Source organism: Malus domestica, chromosome 02 (genome assembly GCF_042453785.1).
Source record: "Malus domestica chromosome 02, GDT2T_hap1".
Taxonomy (NCBI): domain Eukaryota; kingdom Viridiplantae; phylum Streptophyta; class Magnoliopsida; order Rosales; family Rosaceae; genus Malus; species Malus domestica.
In genome coordinates, this window is record NC_091662.1 from 34,033,506 (window position 1) to 34,053,464 (window position 19,959).

The window sequence follows — 19,959 nt, forward strand, 5'->3', positions numbered from 1 at the left end:
ACCTCTCTCTATCTTATATTTTCTTTTTGCGTTTCTGTCAGTCCCTGCTCCCACTCCTTATTCTTTTATTATTCTTTTCTGCTGTGCTCTCTGCTTTCTGCCTTCTCTGCGTCGTCCGCCCTGTCGCGTCAGTCTCTCTTCCTCTTATATTTCCTTCTTAGTCTTTTATTCCTTTTTTTTTCTTATCTCCCTTATCTCTCTGTCTCTCCGTTTCTTTTTATTTCTTTTCTTTTCAGTGTCTCCCCCATCAACCCACTTTTCCCTTTGTTTATTCATGCCGTGCTCTCCCACTCCTCATTCTTTTATTCTGTCAGTGATGCACTCCCTTCTTGTTTTCTTTATGCCAGTGTGTCCTCCACTTCTTTCTGTATTCTATTTCTTTTATTTTCTTTTTAGCCCATTTTCTTTGAAAACAATGTTAAAACAAAATTAACTGTACATTAACACAAGGTAAGGTAAAATGCCACAATTTTAACACAAAAACATCACAAAGACTTTAGAAATAAATGGTATAAATGTATGAAATATATGAGTGATCAAATACCCCCAAACTTGCATTTTTGCTAGTCCTCTAGCAAAACAAAACACAAAACAAAACAAACTCAAATAAGACTAGATTCAACAACTTAGTAGGCAACTTCTCAATTAAGATTTCAGAGATAAGTGCTAATCATGAAACAAACAACCAAGAATTAATCAAGAGCTCAAAACATCATCCAATAATTAACCAAATTTCCTTCAAACAAAACGTTGAAAAACCATGTGTGAGCTAGCCATGTCAATGCAATTCCAAACTCCTTTAAATCATCATATGCAAACATGTGAGCTTCTCACAAGACATACACTCATTCACTCATAAGTTTTGGTTAATGTGTTTCACTCAAGTGATCTCATTGTACATGCCGCCATATGCTTGCTTGTCCACCTAACTCGCTATAAATATTTAAGTAATACCTTGGATCAATAGGACTTTATTACGGTTGTAATGGGGCTAAAGGTGATAGGCTAATGAAAGAAAGGATATGGGAATCAAAAATTTTGAGAAAGTACACTTTGCTAATTTTCCAACACCTCAATATCACACCACCTCAAATTGAAAGCAAAATAATAAACTTCGAGCACCTGTTACTCCCCAAATTTAACTTTAAAATGAAATTTATACTCTACCGACACATTTTCAACAATTCAACACTCTCCAATTTTCATATATATTTTTTTTTTTCTTCTTCTCTTTTTTTTTTTTTTTTTTTTTTGAGAGAAACAAATCTGCAAAAGCTACATCACCCATCAAATTCACATTTCATTGTAATACACATGCTCCATCCATCTTTCTACATAAATGAAACCCCTAAAAGCACAACCCATGTAATACTTTCTCAAAACAATAAGGAATCGATTTTTGTGTATGGGCTCAACTCCAATATTGGAGCAAGGTAAAGAGATGTGACTAACAAAGAAATGGCTTAGTTAAAGTCTCAATGGGCTACTACGGATAAACATAGCATATAAGGTAGGCATGAAAGGCTCAAACGATCCAAAGATGGCATATATCACTTCCAAGTTATTACATGAATTGATTAATGAATCGAGTAGTATAAAGCAAGTTCTAGAGATACATGTACAATGAGATCATACGCACAAGAAGGAATGAGATTGATGCATAATGGTTCAATCATGTATAGGCTCAAAAACTCACAAGGTTTACATAATCTCATATGATTCACATATGAAACGCTAAATCATGCTCAAGTTTCACATTGACAAGACTAGACACATTTATTTTTCAAGTTGATTTTTGGAAATCACAGCTAACACAAAGAAAACGAAAAGAACTTAGACTTCTTGAAAGTAAGAAGGAAATTAAATTAAATCTCATCATTGAATTGAGAAGTAGCTACAAACAACAATAAAAATGCAAAAACTTTTTTTTTTTTTATTTATTTAATAAATAAACTAACGAAATATATTTCCACCCCCAAACTTAATTATAGCATTGTCCCCAATGATAATGAAAGGAAATTTTGAACAATAAGACATAAAAATGGAAGGAAATAAATATAAAATGAAATAAAGACACAAAGAGAAAAGGAAAGAACACACCAATTTGTGTAGGCGAGGAGAGCAGTAGTGTGAGAGATGCTGACACGTCTGGAAAAGCAGATTCCTCTCCGATTTCTGAGCTTGCCTCTTCGAAATCTGAGCTCCGTCGAGTGCAGAGGTTGCATGTGACGAGTACGGACAAATCTGGAACAAAGGATGGCCCGTGGTTTCTGAGCAAGCTCAGCTTTTGAGAAAGCAAACGCCGCTTTGATTTTTTTAGTTGGCCTCTTCGATATCTGGAATTGCCTCTTCGATCTCCGAAATCCCATCGCGTGCTGATTTTTATAGAGGTATGCAGGATGTTCAAAGCACACTTGAATTTCTGCCTTCAAAAACTCCCTCTTTGCATTTCTACGATCTTGACTTGTCCGACCTCTGCTTTCCTTAACACCTCTGAAAAATGGCTGGCCCTTCCGACCGTCGTTTTGACTTGAATCTTGGTGAAGAGGCAGCTCCGCCTTCACCAGATAACATATGGCGCCCATCCTTCATATCCCCTACCGGTCCTCTTACCGTGGGGGATTCGGTGATGAAAAATGATATGACAGCTGCGGTGGTGGCTCGGAACCTTGTAACTCCTAGAGATAACAGACTGCTCTCTAGACGATCTGATGAGTTGGCTGTGAAGGAGTCTCTGGCACTTAGCGTGCAGTGTGCGGGTTCTGTGTCTAACATGGCCCAACGCCTCTTTGCTCGAACCCGTCAAGTTGAGTCGTTGGCGGCTGAAGTAATGAGTCTCAAAGAGGAGATTAGAGGACTCAAGCATGAAAATAAACAATTGCACAAGCTTGCACACAATTATGCCACAACCATGAAGAGGAAAATTGACCAGATACATGAATCTGATGGTCAGATTTTACTTGATCATCGGAGGTTTGTGGGTTTATTCCAACAGCATCTGCCTTCGTCTTCTGGGGCGGCACCGCGTAGTGAAGCTCCAACTGATCAACCTCCGATACCTCCTCCTTCTGTGGCCCCGCCGACTGCTGAGACCCTGCCGACTACTGAAGCTCCTCCTAAACAGCCTTTGTGAAGGCTCCTTCTCGTATTTATCTGCTCAATGTTCCTTTCCCTTTTTTTTTTTTTTTATGAATGAAAAAAAAAAATATCTTGCAAGAAGTTGTGGTAGAGATTGCAAAATCATTACCTGCATAAAGGAATAAAAGTAGGACTTAAACACACAAACCAGAAAACAAGAGAAAAACAGAACAAGAACATTTAAAATTATTCAAAATAAAAATGAAAGATAGAAAGCTTGGGTTGCCTCCCAAGAAGCGCTTTAGTTACTGTCTAGAGCTAGACATTCTGTTGGCAGTTTGATTCAAATAACAGGTTCCTTCAAAGTGATGGAATCCTTAGCAAGATCATATGGAGACTCCTTATATAACTTCAAGCGATGTCCATTAACTTTGAAGACAAAACCAGTTTGCATGTTTTGGATATCCACAGCCCCATGAAGATGAACCTGTACAACAAGATATGGACCATTCCAACGTGATTTGAGCTTTCCTGGGAATAGTTTCAATCTTGAATTAAAAAGTAAAACCTTCTGGCCCGGTTGAAACTCTTTACGAAGGATGTGAGCATCATGAAATTTCTTGGTCTTATCCTTGTAAATCCTTGCATTCTCATAAGCATCATTCCTTATTTCTTCAAGTTCATTCAACTGCAACTTCCGCTTCTCTCCCGCTGCTTGGTAGTCAAAATTGAGGTGCTTAATAGCCCAATATGCCTTGTGCTCAAGTTCCATAGGCAGATGGCAAGCTTTCCCATACACCAAACGAAAAGGAGACATCCCAATTGGTGTCTTATAAGCTGTCCTATATGCCCACAAAGCATCAGTAAGCTTTAAACTCCAATCCTTTCGAGATGAACTAACAGTTTTCTCAAGAATCCTCTTGAGCTCCCGATTAGATACTTCAACTTGTCCAGATGTCTGTGGATGGTATGGAGTGGCTATGCGATGGTGAATATGATACTTGGCACAAAGGGTAGCCATGGTGTGGTTTAAGAAATGCGTACCTTCGTCACTGATGATAGCACGAGGTACTCCAAATCGGGGAAAAATAGTATTCTGCAAGAAACCTAACACCACAGAACTTTTGCATGTTGGAGAAGCTATTGCCTCCACCCACTTAGAAACATAATCAACCGCCACCAAGATGTAGAGATTGCCATGTGAAGAAGGGAAAGGTCCCATGAAGTCTATACCCCAAACATCAAATAATTCAATCACCAAAATACTTTGTTGGGGCATCTCATTTCTTTGAGAAAGATTTCCAACTCATTGACACTTATCACAAGCCTGGCAGCATAGGTATGCATCTTTGAATAACGATGGCCAAAAGAAACCACTCTGTAAGATCTTGGCCGCTGTCCTTCTCGGTCCAAAATGACCACCACATGCATAGTGGTGAGCAAACTTCAAAATGCTTTCTTGTTCTTCAAAGGGGACACACCGACGAATGATTTGATCTTGGCAATGCTTGAAAAGGTATGGCTCATCCCAAAAGTAGTGTTTTACAGTGGAGAGGAACTTCTTCCTTTGTTGGTAACTGAACTCTGATGGTATTTCTCCAGATGCCAAATAATTTGCGATGTCAGCATACCATGGTACTTGATGAGTAACCGCTAGAAGTTGCTCGTCTGGAAAGCTCTCTAGCAGGGGCAATGAATCTGCCTCATCAGTGCTTGCATTTACTAATCTCGCGAGATGATCCGCCACAACATTCTCACGTCCCTTTTTATCTAGGATCTCCAAATCAAACTCTTGCAAGAGAAGGACCCATCGAAGCAATCGTGGTTTGGCCTCTTTTTTAGACAATAGGTATTTGAGAGCAGAATGATCAGAATACACAATGACTTTAGCACCAACTAAGTACGATCGAAACTTTTCAAGAGCAAATACCACTGCAAGTAATTCTTTTTCTGTAGTGGCATAATTCAGCTGAGCATCATTCAAAGTGCGGCTGGCATAATATATAACATGGGGGAGCTTGTCACGTCGCTGACCAAGAACAGCACCCACATCGTAATCGGAAGCATCGCACATGAGCTCAAAAGGAAGTGTCCAATCTGGAGCTGTTATAATTGGGGCTGATGTGAGAAGATCCTTCAATTTGTTGAAAGCATCATGACAATCTGCATTAAAATCAAAACAAGCATCTTTAGCAAGTAAATTACAAAGAGGACGACTAATTTTGGAAAAATCCTTGATGAATCTTCGATAAAAACCAGCATGTCCCAAGAAAGATCTCACATTCTTCACAGAAGTTGGTGGTGGTAATTTGACGATCACCTCAATCTTTGCCTTGTCGACCTCTATTCCATTGCTTGAAATTAGATGTCCTAGCACAATGCCATGCTTAACCATAAAATGGCATTTCTCCCAATTTAACACAAGATTAGTCTCCCTGCATCTTTCCAAAACCAAAGACAAGTTATCCAAACATATATCAAAAGAATTACCAAAAACAGAAAAGTCATCCATAAAAACCTCAACAATATGTTCAACCATTCCAGAAAAAATACTCATCATGCATCGTTGGAAAGTGGCAGGGGCATTGCACAATCCAAATGGCATTCGTCTGTATGCAAATGTACCAAAAGGGCATGTAAATGTTGTCTTCTCTTGATCCTCAGGGGCAATTGGAATTTGGTTGTACCCTGAATACCCATCTAAGAAACAATAGAAAGAATGACCAGCTAGTCTCTCGAGCATCTGATCAATGAATGGCAGCGGAAAATGATCATTTCTAGTGCTGTTATTGGGCTTTCTATAGTCAACACACATTCGTCATCCGGTGGTCATCCTTGTAGGCACAAGCTCGTTGTTATCATTCTTCACCACAGTAATACCAGTTTTCTTTGGAACCACCTGAGTCGGGCTCACCCATTTGCTATCCGAGATTGGATAAATGATACCTGCATCGAGTAACTTCATCACCTCAACTCTTACGACTTCCTTCATGATCGGATTTAGACGTCTTTGAGCTTCAACAGTTGGTTTAGTCCCAGCCTCCATAAAAATCCTATGCATGCACAAAGCTGGACTAATGCCTTTTATGTCAGCAAGTGTCCACCCCAGAGCATCTTGATACTTGCGAAGAACTCTTAGTAATTTGTCTTCCTCCGTGTCATTAAGATTAGCAGCAATAATAACAGGTAAGGTCTCATTCACCCCGAGATGAGCATACTTGAGGTGGCTCGGCAGTAGCTTGAGCTCTAACTTCGGAGCTTGCTCACTTAAAGGAAGAAGGGGCTGCTTAGGTTCTCCAAGGCTTTCATAAACATGTCGCCACTTTGGATTATGAATTGGTGCTCCATTTCTCTGTTGTCATAGCTCTTGCCACTTTTCAATGTCCGTATTACTTTGCAATGCTCCATCCCTCTTGGATTTTGCTCAGATTGACTTGGAAACTTTCCTTTCTCTCTTTCATTGAACATGGTAGCAAGCTGTCCAACTTGAGTCTCCAAATTCCCCACTGATGCCGTGAGATTCTGAATGCTAGTTTGTGTGGATTGGACAAAACTGTTGGTGCTAGTAGAGAGAGCGGACATATGTTGAGCTAACTGTGACATTTGGTCTTCAAGAGATGGTTTCTTAGTCTCACTAGTTGATTGGTAAGACTGTTGGTATTGACGTGGCTGTTGGTTGCCACCCCAACTGAGATTGGGATGGTTCTTCCACCCAGGATTATATGTATTGGAATAAGGGTCACTTCTGGGTCTAGTGAAATTATTCACCATATTCACATGCTCTTGCACAAGCTCAGGATAGCTATCCTTGTTGGGGCATTGAGTGATGTCATGAGTTGTTGCACTACAAATGATGCACGCTTCTTGGGCATTGGGCATGGAAGAGACCTGCATTAAGGCAGCAAATTTGGCATTAAAATTCTTTTCCATTTTAGCAATTTGAGCAGAAACATTAGAAGAACTCTGAGAAATCTCAAAAACTCCCCTCTTTTGTGTTTGTTCTTCTGTCCATTGTTGGGATTCAGAAGCCATCATATCAAACAACTCAAATGCTTCCCTTGCTGATTTTGACATTAATGACCTTCCAGCAGATGCATTCACGTGACTCTTGGTGGTGGCATTGAGACCATCATAAAATATGTTCATTTGAAGGTTAGAATCAAACCCAGCATGAGGACATTTTGTGTACATCTCATTATACCGTTCCCAAGCTTCATGGAAAGACTCGTTCGGCTTTTGAGCGAAAGCCAATATCTCTTTTTTGAGTGCAAGCGTCTTGGAAGAAGGAAAAAACTTATTGAGAAATTTTTCTTGCAATTCTATCCATGTTGTAATGCTATTGGCAGGCAGAGAATGCAGTCATGCCTTGGCTTTGTCCTTCAAAGAGAACGGGAACAAACGTAACTTGATAGCTTCAGAAGAGAAACCTCTGATTATGGTGTTGTCACATGCCTCAATAAAATCAACCAAATGCATGTTGGGATCACTGTTTGGCAACCCATGAAAGGAGGGCAATATGTTGAGGATGTGAGGTTTGATTTCAAAGGATGTCCCATCTTCCACATCTGGATATATAATGCACCTCGGCACTGCATTGATTCTCGCCGCCAATGAATTCCTTAAAGGTTGACCTGCTGCAGGTAAGGCTAGGGCCATGTGTGCAACTGGTATCAAAGGTTGGAAAATAGATGTGCCGCTCTCAGGATCACGGAACAAATCCTTAAGAAAAGTATCACCAAGGTTGGAATCTTGTGCTAAATATTTTTATAGCTAACTTCCTTGCACTTCTCTCTGGTTCAGGGTCATAAGGAATAAGCACTTGATTCTTGAACCTTGTTCCAATCACCATATACTACACCTGAACAAACAATAGAAATATTAAGCCACAATAAAAAATAAAAGTAAAATAAAATAAAACTTAACAGAAACTAACTAAACAACAAAAACAAAAAGAAAAAGAAAGTAAGTAAACCTAGATGAATTAAAAACACAAATTATGCAAATTGGCAACCACTAGTTAATTAAACGAAAACAAAAATCTCACACCACACATCCACTACACTTAATAAAAGATCAAAACTCACTAAATTAATAGCTGTTTTTTTTTTTTTTTTTTTTAAATTTTAAATAAAATTTTTTTTTTAAATTAAAATTTTTTTTAACTTTAATATAATAAATTTTTTTTTTTTAATAATATGTGATTTAAAACAGAAATTTGTGAAATGGATACATAAACAGATTTCTAACGCAAATATACAACATTATTACGGTACCAAAGTTAATCAAGAAGGATTCTTTAAATCATTTTTTTTTTTAAATTAATTTTTTTTAATGATTAATAAAAATAAGACATAAACATAAGCATAAGAAAAAATAAACACAAAAACTCGGGAACTGTTGGCACAGTCCCCGGCAACGGCGCCAATTTCTTGATAGCGATTTTACCACTTGTAAAACAAAGGGTTAAACCATAGAAAATTCTTGCAAGAGAACAAGTGTTTGTAGTATAGAATGGCTCAAGCAAGGTCGATCTCCTCAGGGACTGATATAAACAATTTACGAGTTTTTATGTATTTAATTTATTTAACTCTAAGAATTACACTAATTTGACGAAACTAAATATTACTGGGTGTGACTTAACAAATATCTAAAATGGAAATTGGTTTATAGGAATAATGATTCAACTTAAACAAAACAAGTAAATAAGGAAATTCAAGATAAAATAAATGATTGAAGAAAAATAAATTGACAATATGCTAGAGTTCAACCTTTACCAACAACACTTCTACGTAGCTATTCCAATTGCTTAAATAATTGAAAACACACATGCTTTGAAGGTTGGATTTTCCTTGTGTATATTTTACTTGTGACATTCAAGCTAAAACGCATACCACTACATGCAACTTATCCATGACATTTGGATTAAATATAAACATGAGTGATTCATTAATGTTGGTGAAAATCCTTTTGTTAAACCATATAATCCCTAAGAGCATGATATTTACCTTAGGAGAGTATAATTCTCAATCATAAGAAGCACAACCAATTTTAACGTGACATTCGTTCAAAATTGCATCCGATAACTTTTCTAAGCATCCTAATGGTGTTCAAGCATCAAGATACATAGATAGTTTAATTTAGTGATTGAAAATATCAAAGCAAGCATATAACAACACTTAAGCAATTGAAAATTAAAACTACGTATTCATGTTGCGGCTCATGGCCTCACTCTAGCATAATAAAATTAGTTACACATAATTATGTTCATACATAAGAAATTATCCATAAAACAAATTAACAAAGAAAGAAAACACCCGTATTCGGTTCTTCCTCTGCTCTGCTGCTGTCCCTCTGCTTCTGTGCTCTATCCGTCTGCCTTCTCTGCGCCTGACTTCCTTCCGTCAGTCTCTCCTTCTCTCCCTGCCCCTATTCGTTTTTCTGCCTTTCTCCGAGCCGCCTGCCTTTACTTCTGTCCACCTCTCTCTATCTTATATTTTCTTTTTGCGTTTCTGTCAGTCCCTGCTCCCACTCCTTATTCTTTTATTATTCTTTTCTGCTGTGCTCTCTGCTTTCTGCCTTCTCTGCGTCGTCCGCCCTGTCGCGTCAGTCTCTCTTCCTCTTATATTTCCTTCTTAGTCTTTTATTCCTTTTTTTTTTCTTATCTCCCTTATCTCTCTGTCTCTCCGTTTCTTTTTATTTCTTTTCTTTTCAGTGTCTCCCCCATCAACCCACTTTTCCCTTTGTTTATTCATGCCGTGCTCTCCCACTCCTCATTCTTTTATTCTGTCAGTGCTGCACTCCCTTCTTGTTTTCTTTATGCCAGTGTGTCCTCCACTTCTTTCTGTATTCTATTTCTTTTATTTTCTTTTTAGCCCATTTTCTTTGAAAACAATGTTAAAACAAAATTAACTGTACATTAACACAAGGTAAGGTAAAATGCCACAATTTTAACACAAAAACATCACAAAGACTTTAGAAATAGATGGTATAAATGTATGAAATATATGAGTGATCAATAAGGCATGCATGCGTGGGATAAATGCTACTGATGTTGGGAGAGTTATGATAAGGCAAGAAGTCTAGATAGGCTAGACTTTTGACAGAGTTTGAAAAGTCAAAATGAGGCTTTGATCTTGGAGGGCCAACCATTTGGACGAAAGGTTACTTTAGATAAACATGGAAATAAAGGAATCATCAAGGCCACATGATCCATTTGGGATAATTCGAGAAGTTTAGTCTCGGTTGGTTTCTAAGGTTACGGGATCATGCAGAATATTCCCATTATTTTTCATAACTCATGACGACAATCCTAGTGTTCTGCTACTATAAATACAAGACATTCAGCAACGGAAGGGGGCCCCCTGCAAATCAATACAAAATTGCCCTGCGCAAATTCTCACAACTTGTGATTTTTCTTTTTCCTTTTTCGCTGACACATCTTCCGTTGGCATCAACAGCACTGTAGAAGCAACCGGTGATATCTTAAGTCGGCATAGATAGCTCTGTCACCGTAGAATCAGTCGGTCTCGCAGTATCTTCCGTTGGCATCAACAGCACTGCGGCGAGAACGATTGGTTACCTATCCGAGTCTCGGTCGAGAAGGATTTCTGAATCCTTATTGGTCGAGGTCATCTCATCAGCCTCATCGGCGAAGTGAGGTGTTACCAGTGATTACATTCGGCACGTTGAAAGCCGAATTTGATATTGAACTTCGTAAAAATAGTAACCTTGTCTTCAGGTTCGAGAGCCCAAGAGGCCGAGACGTGTTCCTTTCTCGGCCGCAATCGCAAGACGCAGAAGTCAGCCGCGCACCCAACGCAACATCAACAAATTTACTCCTCGGCCGAGCTCGGACGACGAGTTGGCACGCCCCGCAATCACCGAATGACGTAGTTAGCTTATAGATTACTCGGCCTGCGCTCCACGTAGGCTTTGTAGTTTCTAGGGTCAACAGCAGTATAAACATCATGTTCTTACTCATCACAGTCTGAATAATCAAACCCTTAGTCGGATGATATATTTTGCACACTCCTTCTTGAATCAATATAGCCAAACCCCTTTCTTGAAGTTGTCCTATGCTCAAGAGATTGTTTTTTAGCTCTGGAACATAGTACACTTCATGGACAATATGATTGATTCCATTTACAACAAGCTTGACACTTCCCTTGCCAATCACATTCATTCTACTGTTGTTTCCCAATTTAACTGAATGAACAAAGCTTTCATCTAGGTTTGTGAACATATCCCGATTGCCACACATATGGTTGGAACATCCTGAGTCAAGAAACCAAGCATCAGTCCGTTCATGTGACTCAACATATGACATCAATAACATATCATCTTCTTCATTCATTTCTGCATAATTAGCCTCCTTATCCCATTTTGGACATTCATACTGGTAGTGTCCAAGATTGTGACACTTGTAGCATTCCACCATATCCTTGTTGAACGCTTGGCCTCCTCTTCCATGTCCTTGTCCTCTATAATTGCTTCTTCCTCGTCCTCTATAATTGCTGCTACCCCCTTCAGTTTTGACATCCGTTGTTACCTTCAGAGCTTGCTCCACACCGCTGCTTCTGTGAAATTTTTGCTCATGTACAGTAAGCCAGCTTTGAAGCTCATCAATGGTAATTTCATCCAAGTCCCTAGATTCCTCAATCGAACAAACTATATAATTAAATTTGTCCGTGAGAGATCGCAGGATTTTTTCACAGATCGTGACATCAGTCATGGTCTCTCCATGCACTCTCATCTTGTTTGCTACTGTCATCACTCTAGCAAAGTAATTAGTGATTATTTCACCAACCTTCATCTCAAGAGTCTCAAAATTCCTTCGTAGAGCTTGAAGAGTTGAACCCTTCACTCGAGCATTCCCTTCATATTTCGTCTTCATGGAATCTCAGATCTTCTTGGAGGTGTCCTTTTCCAACATTGTCTCTAGGATACTTCTATCGATTGCTTGGAAAAGATAGTTTTTGGCTTTGAGATCCTTGAGTTTCACTGCATCAAGCTCTTTCTGTCGTGCTTCTGATAGGGGTTGCGCCCCTTTTGCTGGTTCTTCATAACTAATTTCAATCAAACTCCAATACTCCTTGCTTCGAAGGAAATTTTCCATGAGCATGCTCCAATGGTCATAATGACCATCAAAACGTGGAATGGAAGGCTGCACAAAGCTTCCTTCAGAAGTCATTTTCCTCTCTTTCTTTCTTGTGTTTGGAAGTCACTCAAAAGCTGCAGCTTTTCAGTTCTCAAGCCCCAGTGAGGGGCTCTGATACCAGTTTGTTAGGAACAAGAACGAATATACCAAGAGTAATGCTGCAAATAACTCAAACAAACTGGAGGAACAACTTGTTTATTGAATAGAAACTTTGGCCATTATGTAGCCTTACATAATTAACGGAACCCTAAAAACAGCCCACTCTCCACACTATCCAGAAAGTGGTAACGTGCATGAAGAAATAGTCTACGTAGAACTAGTCTTCCTAAATAATAGGAACTTATTGACAACAATAACAAACCTAAGTGATTGAGTCCTATACTGAAAAGGACAACCAGACTTATCACAGGCTGCACTCAGCATTTCTGAACAGAATCGCATCAAAGGCCATTGTGAAGAACAAGAATGAGGATGACCGAAGGATTCGAAAATTGAGAAAAAGGGAAGGACTTGGCTTGAGATGTGTGAGGACTAAGAACAAGGGGTCAAGGTAGATTAGGTTGGCAGAAGGATTTGAACGCGGAGACAGATTGATTGACTGAAAATTCAAACATAGAGAGGGAGAGCAAGCAATGGAACAGATTATTCTGCATCTTCCAGCTCCTATTTTAATTGAGAAATTAAACTGAAATACGGTCGGCCTTAGTAAAATTCCGTCGACCTAAAGTAATGAAGAAGAAGAAAAACACAATTCCAGGACTGTCGTGGAAGAGATGACGATCAGGACCACGTCGCTTTCGCGCGGCTGCGGGTGGAGCAGGGTTGAGATCTTGTCGTTGAGATGTAAACTGATAACCGGACTAGCAAACCCAAACAGATAATCCGACTAAAAAATTTAGATAATCTAGCATAGAGAGAGAGATACCCAATCGTCTCCACTGTTGGAAACCACAACGTGTTGCAAAATTAGTATGCTTTCTTTGATTTTTTTTTTATTATTACAACCCTCGGAAGCCACTATTAAAATATAAAAAAACTTAAATTTTTTTTGTTTTTATAAAAAACTATGTTATAAGTTTTATTTAATGATTAGTACAAAACTCATATTAAAGCAGTCCAACTAAAAATGGTCCAACTATAATAAATTATGATTTGTCGATTTTACCCCTAACATTTTTAAGTTGAGTTCCAGATTTTCGTTGTTAATGGAGTTCATCGTTGTTTTGCAGACCTTTTTCTTTTTCTTTGAAACAAAAATATAGATCTTCATGCTATTTAATTTATATTTTGTATTATCTCGTTAAAATGTAATCGTCGTTATTATTCATAGTGTATTCGAGATACTATTTTTCAATTTTTCTTCGTCAGTGGAGTTCATCGTTTGTTTTTCCAAAAAATAAATTTGAGATCTGCATACTATTCAATAATAACGACGGGTCATTATTTATAGATTGTAAGAATAAATTGTTTCTAGATTTTAAGTAACATTGTTTACGGAATCTAAGTCACTGTTTATAGAATCTAAGTCATTGTTTTTGGGATCTAAAATACTGTTTCTGTAATCTAAGTCACTGTTTCTGGATTTAAATGAAATAGACACATTGTTTCTTAAATGTAAGCTAGAAAAGAAATAGTGAAATTAGTGTATATGGATTCAAAACAAAATAAGCACTCTGTTTCTCAAATATATTCAACTGATGTATAAAAAAAAAAGAAACAGTCAAAAGTTAAAACATAGATTATTTCTGGAATCTAAGTCACTGTTTCTAGAATTTAAGTCACTGTTTCTGGATTTTGGTTTTTTTTCCAGATACAGTGTTTGTTTGTGCACAGACAAAACAAACACTGTATCTGATTTTTTTTCTTTTTCCAAAAACAGTGTTATGTTTTGAGTTCTCCAAAAACAGTTTTATCTTACAATACAAGTGTAAACACAACATTTCAAAAATGGTATTTGCAGGACAATCAGTCCCCTTCCTCCCAAAAGAGGAACCCTCGATGAGCCTGGCACGAGTCACGACCACCAGTAGGCTGGCACAGCACAGTCTGGCAGTTCCCGCACACCACAACTGTTTGCGAGTGACTGAACATAGTGGTTTTGCACAAACATATTCGATTACATTCACTTTTAAACAACAAATAAATACTCTTATTTCCTAGCACATAATTTAATAAATAAACGAAAACAACAAAAAAGATAAAAATTCACATGTTGAAGCACCCCTGGCACTTGACATCCTATTCAAGTTCAGAACATTCGAAACTAGTATCATCCCACTTAAACATTCGAAACTAAACAACCTAAATACAAAACTCATCTTTCGACATAAAAAAAAAATACAAAACCCAAAATTCGAGGGAATAAGAATAAATACAAAACCCAAAAGCGTAAGCATCCATCGATTAATATCCATACCATAAAGAAAGAGTTAGGGGTCTGTACAAGCCTCTTGATCTTGTGCTTCCTCTTCTCAAGCTCAGCTGGTGGATGGAGCAAATCGATATCTTTCTGAAGCACCATCTTGATTGAAATTGAAGATCGTAGAAAATAGTGGCAACCACGAATGGAAGACTCTAGGGAGCGAGCGAGCTTGCAATGATGGCTGGTGAGAGAGCAGAGGAAACCATGACAAGGCAACCTCTGAATATGCTAGAATATCTGCACCAAACAATCCTTCATTTAATTCACTAAGGTACTGTTTGGTACATGGAACGAGATGAAACGGAATGGGATGAGGTGTTCCGTCTCACGTTTAGTGCACTTAAAACAGGTGGAACGCATTGTTCCATGGGACGAATTTTGGGTGAATTTTTGTTCCGTCTCACCCCCTAAAACGACTTGTTCCACATTCGTGGAACACAAAATTATAATATTTCCGTCTCCTTGTTTCCATCTGAGAGCATCTTTGCTCCCTCTCAGTTCCGTCTCGTCCCATTTCGTTCCATTCCGTCTGCATACCAAACGGTACCTAAGGGCTGGCTTCTGTTGGGGTAATTTTGGAAACATAATTTTGTTCATTTTGGGCTCTGTAATCCAGCCCGTGTGAAATTTAGGGTCCTTGACCTTATGGTTAATTTTGAGGTGCATTTGATTAAAGAAAACTATGTGGTGGGTTTTTATTAAATTAATCTTGATCCAAGCTCTTTTCATTAAAGTTTCCTAAAATAAAAGGAAAACTAATAAAGTGAGTTTAAAAACTTTGAATTTTAACGATAATGACAAAATAAAGGGTAAAGTGAATAGTACAAGGATTGACTTTTTAGTGTAAAAATGTGGTTTTTCGTTAAAGTAAACAGTACCATGGGCATTTCATTAAAACTCTCTAAAATAAAACCACACTTGACTTGTGCAACTTTCCATATTCAAAGTTCTTGCGGTTCAAAAACAGCTTCAACGTAACGAAGGCCTGATTAGAGCATCCCCAATGAGGGGTTCTATATGAGGCTAGAAAAATGGTGGATATAGCTCAATTTAGAGCTCCAATGAATCTTAGGTGCTCTAAAAAAGAATGTCTCCCAATAAGGAACTATATATCTTTCGGGCTCTATATGGGACTATATATTTTATTATGTAGTAATTTGATTACGCGGTAAATTATTATTATCTTAACTTCTCTAAACTTGATTTTTAGACTTGTTATCTTAAATTTTAATTTATGAACTTTTTAACCTAAAAATATTCAAATTCTGATAAAGTTAGATTTCATCACTTATGCATCGTTGTAGGTTCTCTTATCTCAATCTCATCCGTTGGTTTGTTTCTATGAAATCAGACAAGATAAGATTTCGTTTCATAACAATCATTGGTTTTGATTATCTTATCTCAATCTCATCTGTTGATTTATTTCTATGAAATCAGATAAGATAAGATAAGATTTCATTTTATAACAATCATTGCTTTATTTCTCTGCTTGACACATTATCCGAAATCAAACAAGATTTTCATTTCATAACAATCATTGGATTTGATTATCTTATCACAATTTAGTTATGTTATTTGTTTATATTTTCGGTTTAGGTCTCTAAACTACCAATGTTAAATTTCATCAATTTTTTTATGAATTTTTCATTCTAGAAAACTAAACATGAAGCACAACATTTTTTTCTAATCAATAACACAAAAAAATAGTCATTGTTTGTATATGTTTTCTTAATCAAACAAACAATTGAAAATAAACTCTTAAAATCCTAAACGGTTGAAAAGTAAACCCTTAAAATCATTTTTTGGAATTAAAAATGGGGCTCACCAATTTCTAAACTAAAAAAACAAAAACAAAAACCAAGACTGGGCCCTCAATTTGGTGTGGTTCTCTACTTTTTGGGGCTAGATGTAGCTTAACTTCTTGCTACCCAAGGATTGAAGTTGCTAGCCCTTGTGGTGGATATAGCCTCATTTTCCGGCCCATTGGGAATGAAATTTTTCATTAGAGCTACAAATGTGGTAGCCTCATGGAGGATAAAGCCCCCATTACTAGCTTAATCTCTAATCTCTAATCTCTAATCTCTAATATTAGAATGCCAGAAGTGAGTTTTGGTGTCTCCAGACATCACCAAATATAATTGAACACAAAAGCCCTTGAAACAAAAAAAAAATGGAAAATCCACAAGAGAATGAAATAAGGGTAAATTACATAGTAGCCCCTCATGTTTTAAGTCTATTACAACCTCATACAATATCTTTAAAACATTTCACTTTCATACCTCACGTACTATTTTATTTCAAAATAATACCTCCGTTACATTTTCCATCCATTGATCTGTTAAGCGCTGATGTGGCTACCACATTTGTGCCACGTGGCTGCCAAATGTGTCACATGGCAAAAAAAAAAGAACTTTATTTTTTTTTTTAAAACCTAAATCTTCTATAAAAAAAAAAGATGAAAAACCAAAACAAAAGTTAAAACCCGCAACCCAGCAAACCCATTTCCCCCCTTCCCAACACCTCCCTTCCCTACCCCCACCTTTCCCAGCACCCTTTCTTCCATTCCATTCCTCTCCTAAATTTTCTCCCAGCTGCCATTTTCCCGCACTTTTTCTCCCCCCCACCCCACACAATTTTCTCGGTAACCAAACAGCTTTTCTCTGACTCCAAACTCTTTGTTTCTACTGAGCCATTAGCCATGCCTGTCACTTTCGGCGACAGACCCTCCCACCTCCAAATCCCCAGTAAATGGAGGGACTCGGAAACCAGCCCCGACCGGATTAGTCCTGCCCAGACCGGTCCCAGTCTCCCTTTCATTCCCAGAAAAGTTCCTGTCGTTTACTACCTGTCCATGAACGGCCAGCTCGAGCACCCGCACTTCATGGAAGTCCATCTCTCCTCTCCTCGTGGCCTCTTTCTCAGAGGTAAGAATTTATTTTCTGTCCACTTTCTCGGCAACCAAACAGGCTCAAATCAAATGAATTTAGTTTGTGCGTTTCTTTCCTTAGATGTTATCAACCGGTTAAACTTGCTACGTGGCAAAGGCATGGCTTTGATGTACTCCTGGTCTTCCAAACGGTGCGAGCTAGCTTCTCAAACCGTCTGATCTAATTACTGATCTAATTACGAAATCTGGGGAAGAAGATGAAGATAGGGGAGATTAGAGGGAAGGAGGAAGGGAGGGAAGACGAACTGAAGGGGTTTTTGTCTTTTTTTTTTTTTTTTTTTTTCGGGTTGCAGAGGGAAGGATGAAGATGGAGGAGGAGGAGGAGGAGGAGGTGGTGGAGGGGGAAGGGAAGACGATCTGAAGGTTTAGGTTTTTATTATTATTTTTATTTAGAAGATTTAGTTTTTTCTTAAAAAAATTAAAAAATTATTATTTTTGTCACGTGGCACACATTTGGCAGCCACGTGGCACACATTTGACAGCCACGTGGCACAAATGTGGTAGCCACGTCAGCTCTTAATGGATCAATAGATGAAAAATGTAACGGATGTATTATTTTAAAATAAAATAATACGTGAGGTTTGAAAGTGAAATGTTTTAAAGATGTTATATGAGATTGTAATAGATTTCAAATCTAAAGATCTACTATGTAATTTACCGATGAAATAAGGAACATAACTCCTATGAGTACTTTTGTAAAATAAAACATAAAAAAAATCCAATTTATTTTAATTAAAAAAAATGTAAGTTACTTCTTAGAGCAACTCCACCCATGGAGCCCTCCCCACTGGCAATTTACTATTGAATCCACCATTTTGAACAGTAACTGCCTTTAATGAATAGTAACTGCCATAAATGAACAGTAATTGCCATTTGCAACTCCACCCTTAGAGCCCCCCTGGCAATAGGCAATAAAATATTAGTTTTTTTTGTTTGTTTAAATAATACAAAATAAAATTATTTGTAATTTCGGATAAGATTTTTTAAATCGTTCTCGTTGCGTCACGTGTCATTTTATAAAAAAAACAATTATTTAGCGATAGATTTCGATAAGATTTTTATCCAATGTCATCGTGCCACGTGTCGTTATCTTTTGAGAATCTTTGGCGATAGATTTCGATCAGATTTTAACTCGTTCAAAATTGTGCCATGTGTCATTATCCGAAAATATAATTATTGGAGATCGATTTCGATAAGATTTTTATCCAATACGATCGTGCCACGTGTCATTATCTTTTCAGAATCTTTGAGGATAGATTTCGATCAAATTTTTAACGAATGACGGCATGCCACGTGGCCTTATCTACAATCCAATCCTTTCTGAATCGTCCATATAATCCACCATCCATCCTCACAAATCTCACACTAATTTTCTCAACATCTCTATCTCATTATTCATAGTTTCTGCTTCTTCTTCATCATCCATCATTACAATGTCTTCTTCTTCATCAAGGATGATGTGGGAAATCGATCAGCAAGAGGAAGAATTGTTTAACCAATCTGAAGGAATGTTCAACCTTCAGATAGCCGAAAATGAGATGGAAGAGGATGATGAGCGTAGAAGGAGAGATGACGAAACAAGAATGGCCAGAGCCTCACATTCCCGTCGAGTCATCCAGACTGTTGCTCAGATATGCAGGCCCAACCGTTCAAGAAACCTTGATAGAAGCAGGCAACGACGAGGTGAAGAGCTGTTGGATGATTACTTTGTCCATAACAGTGCATTTCCTGATACGTACTTCAGACGCCGTTTTAGAATGGAACGACATTTGTTCAACAGAATCATGACTGATGTTTGCAACCATGATTCTTACTTTGTGCAAAAGAAGGATGCTTGTGGTGTTATGGGTCTCCTGCCTGAGCAAAAAATCACTGCTGTGTTGCGGATGCTTGCGTATGGAGCATCTGCAGACCAAGTGGATGAGATAACGAGGATGGGGAAATCAACCATTCTTAAGGCCCTGATGAAGTTTTGCGGAGCAGTCGAATCTTTGTACACCGCAGAGTACCTCTGAAAACTTACTCGCTGGAACTTGCAAAGGCTTCTGAAGAAGGGTGAGATGCGAGGTTTTCCTGGGATGATAGGAAGCATCGATTGTATGCACTGGACGTGGAAAAACTGTCCAAGTGCATGGCAAGGCGCATATGGGGACAGAAAATGATCAAAATCTATCATTTTGGAAGCAGTGGCATCTTTTGATACATGGATATGGCACGCCTTTTTCGGGGTTCCAGGGGCTCAAAATGATCTCAACGTCCTTGCCCAATCCCTAGTGTTCAACGACGTCCTGCAAGGAAAGGCACCAAAAGTCACGTACGTCGTCAACGGACGTAGGTACGAAGGGGCATACTACC

General features: G+C 38.1%; 1 non-coding gene and 2 pseudogenes across 1 annotated transcript; 1 reads left to right on the top strand and 2 right to left on the bottom strand.

The window, feature by feature from the left end:
• Positions 1-3,375: 3,375 nt before the first annotated feature.
• LOC139192029 (uncharacterized) lies at positions 3,376-11,971 on the bottom strand (annotated as a pseudogene).
• LOC114823805 (small nucleolar RNA R71) lies at positions 7,241-7,347 on the top strand. The gene has a single exon (XR_003771752.1). It is a non-coding gene; the product is annotated as a small nucleolar RNA R71 (small nucleolar RNA).
• A 1,954-nt stretch (positions 11,972-13,925) lies between the features above and the next one.
• Positions 13,926-14,863, bottom strand: LOC114823727 (small ribosomal subunit protein eS27w-like; annotated as a pseudogene).
• Positions 14,864-19,959: the final 5,096 nt, after the last annotated feature.